The following is a 3,699-nucleotide window of genomic DNA, read 5'->3' as shown; positions in this document are numbered from 1 at the left end:
TAAAAACTGTTATAATACAAAATACTTATGATTTAATGATTCAGTACTAAAAACACATTTTATTAACAAATTAAACTTACAATTTTAGATACAGATACAGATACCGAAACTTGATTCAATAGCTTGAAGTATGACAATTTATCGGTCGAATAATTCAACAGCTTGTGGGCGGCATGCAGCCAATTAACTTCATCGAACAAAGCGAAATATTTGAAAAAGGGCCCTATTGTAAAAAAACTCGAGATACAGACTGGTACGTTATATAAAAATAGACGTTTAAGTTGTTACAAGTTTCTGTTTTCAATCAAATAACATACAATTTATGTTGAAAAGATTGGCGCAACATTTTAAACAATCTTATTTTAAGGGTTTAACAATATACTAGTTAGTAATTCGTTAAATATTTAAAAATTTACTAGAGGAGTCCAAAATTTAAAAAAAAAATGTTGCGTCTTTATTTTCATTAAAATCAAAAAATCAAAAATATAAAAAACTTTCATATTTTTTCAGTTTGTTTTTTTTACACATTATGAGAAGCTTTTTGACTACTAAAATGAAGCTAAAAACTAACTAAAATTGTTAACAGGTCAGTTTTTTTATTTCGAAGATAATATGAAGTTTGTCTAAAACAGTTCTTAACTGAGCACAAATTGATTACAATCTTATAACCACGTTTATATGTATGTTTTTTCTTATTTCGTTATTAGATCGATAAAGACTTTATAACGTTCTATGCAACCAGCACTTCAATACCTTCCTTGTGGCAAAATCATTGGAATACATCAAAAAACTTCATGAAGGAAAACATTAAGGACTAAAAGATTACAGAAACATTGAACGACTTGGGAGATACTAATTTTGGAGAAGGTACGTACAATTATAATTATGTTCCTTTTTATTTTATAATGATTGAAATACAAATAAAATTAAATCATAACCTATATCTTAATTATGTCTACATAAACAATTGAAAAATTGATGTGTCAACTTAATTTATAAATTCTCTGTATGAAATTAATAAATACATAAATGTCAAACTGTGCATTACTAACGGTATCCTTTTTTATTTTTATTCCTTTTAGGTGATTTCGTGCTAAAGATAATTAAAAGTATTCACTTCTAATTATTTTCAATAGCAGCAGTTTCAAAAAACCTGACACCGGAGCCAAGTCAAGAAGCAAGTTCACCATCAAAGAGTGACTGATGGCATTCATCTTTGAAGCAGAGACGATGCAAAGTATTAGAGGACAACATAGCATTCCGGAAATCCAGAGGTGAAACTATTCAACCTCTAATACTTACATTTTACATTAAGGGAACAAATTAATACTTAATTTCGTTATATGGTCCCAAATCAAGACAACCAATGTCATAAAAGCTGTGGACGTCTGTTTCAAATACTTTTTTTGTTCAACTTAAACTTTATAGAAACATGAATCCAGAACTGTCAACAATGCAACCTACGTTAAGTATATAATTTTATTTAATTATAAACAGAAGTAAGTAACTCTGTTGTTTTTATTTGTGGTGTATTATTTCTTGGGTTTACTTTTTTTGAAATTTTTTTTATTTCTTAACTACATTCAAAATAAAATGATTTGAACACAATATGTAAAGTAAGCACATTAAGTTAGAAAAACAAGTAAACAAGAATCATAATTGCAACACAAGAAATTACACACACAAAATAAAAATAACAAATTAAGCTCTTTTAGTTTTGTCCATCACTGTATAAGTTGTATTTAGTATTGATATAATAAAAAATATACCAAATAATCTATTAAAATAAATGTATTTATACAAAAAAACAAATTTTGTTTTTAATAAAATTTAAATTTTGAAGATTTTACAGATTGTAAGCAAACGGGGTGAGGCCACAACTGCGGTAGTTAATATGAAAACTACGGTAGTCATTATGACAACTGCGGTAGTCAATATGACAACTATGGTTGACATACTGACTACCGCAGTTGTCATATTGACTACCACAGTTGTCATATTGACTATCGCAGTTGTCATATTGACTACCCCAGTTGTCATGTTGACTATCGCAGTTGTCATATTGACTACCGCAGTTGTCATATTGACTACCGCAGTTGTCATATTGACTACCACAGTTGTCATATTGACTATCACAGTTGTCATATTGACTACCGCAGTTGTCATATTGACTACCGCAGTTGTCATATTGACTATCGCAGTTGTCATATTGACTACCGCAGTTGTCGTATTGACTACCGCAGTTGTCATATTGACTATCGCAGTTGTCATATTGACTACCGCAGTTTTCATATTGACTACCATAGTTGTCATATTGACTATCATAGTTGTCGTATTGACTACCGCAGTTGTCATATTGACTACCGCAGTTGTCATATTGACTACCGCAGTTGTCATATTGACTATCGCAGTTGTCATATTGACTACCGCAATTGTCATATTGACTACCGCAGTTGTCGTATTGACTATCGCAGTTGTTATATGGACTACTTCAGTTTTCATATTGACTACCATAGTTGTCATATTGACTACCGTGTTAGTCAATACGACAACCGTAGTTTCAATTTCTTTCAACCAAAGTTGTCATATTGACTACCGCAGTTGTCATATTGACTACCAAATTGAACAAAAATTTCAGATCTCAAAATTGACAACCGAAAATTGTTCTATTGACTATCGCGGTTATCGGCTGAAAATTGACTACCAAATTTTCATATTGACTACCAAAATAGTCAATAGGATGACTTTTTTCGTTCTGTGCAAGTAGAATGGAAGAAGGGCTAAGATTATTCCCATACCCAAAAAGCAAACAGGTACTGCTACAGAATTTCGGCTGATTGCCATTCTTCCGTTTCTTCGGAAGGTGTTCGAAAAAACTATTCTTGGGCAGATCCAAAAATATCTTATCTATCAACAACCTGTTAAGTACCTGTCAGTCTGGCTTTCGACCTAAGCACAGCTGCAAATCCGCCTTACTTTTTGTAACTGATGAAATAAGAATGGCAATGGAAAGTGATGATGTTACATTGCTAACATTGTTAGATTATTCAAAGACTTTTGATACTGTTAACCACTCAATTCTTTCTAGAAAGCTGCAAATTAACTTTGGGTTTTCCTTAGAGTCCTGTAAGCTTGTTTTTTCGTATCTTAGCGGAAGGCAACAATGTGTAATGGATACTTCTCCACATATCTTAACGTTTTGAGTGGAGTGCCTCAGGGATCTATCCTTGGACCAATCCTCTTCTTACTTTACATAAATGAGTTACCACAAGTTACTAAACATTGTTTAAGTCATCTTTTTTCTGATGATGTGCAGCTCCTGATAAGTCGGCCTTTTGGGGATAAAAATGATGCCTTAGCTTTAATGAACGAGGATCTGATCCGCATTTCACAGTGGTCAAAAAACATAGATCTCCGCCTTAACCTTGTCAAACCAACATCACTCCCCATCTATCGCAAAATCTTTGATCTATCGGGCTTAAACCAGTTGAAACTTGATGACGAAACCATTGAATATGTTAGAGCTGCCAGAAACCTAGGAGTAGTATTCAATCGCTCTCTCCCATGACCACATTAATATTGGCCATTGATAAAGTCTATGGATATCTCCGCCTTCTTCAAGTCAGTCGAAAATTCATCCCGATCAAAACTAAACTGCTTTTTTCTAAGGCCCTTATACTCCCAATTGTGCTTTATGGG

General features: G+C 32.5%; 1 long non-coding RNA gene across 1 annotated transcript; it reads left to right on the top strand.

The window, feature by feature from the left end:
* The first annotated feature begins 509 nt into the window (after positions 1–509).
* Positions 510–1,692, top strand: LOC129943297 (uncharacterized). The gene is made up of 3 exons (XR_008781200.1): positions 510–586; positions 708–867; positions 1,083–1,692. It is a non-coding gene; the product is annotated as an uncharacterized LOC129943297 (long non-coding RNA).
* Positions 1,693–3,699: the final 2,007 nt, after the last annotated feature.

The sequence above is a fragment of the Eupeodes corollae genome, chromosome 1 (genome assembly GCF_945859685.1).
Source record: "Eupeodes corollae chromosome 1, idEupCoro1.1, whole genome shotgun sequence".
NCBI classification, from domain to species: Eukaryota; Metazoa; Arthropoda; class Insecta; order Diptera; family Syrphidae; genus Eupeodes; species Eupeodes corollae.
This window is presented reverse-complemented; position numbering and strand designations above follow the sequence as displayed.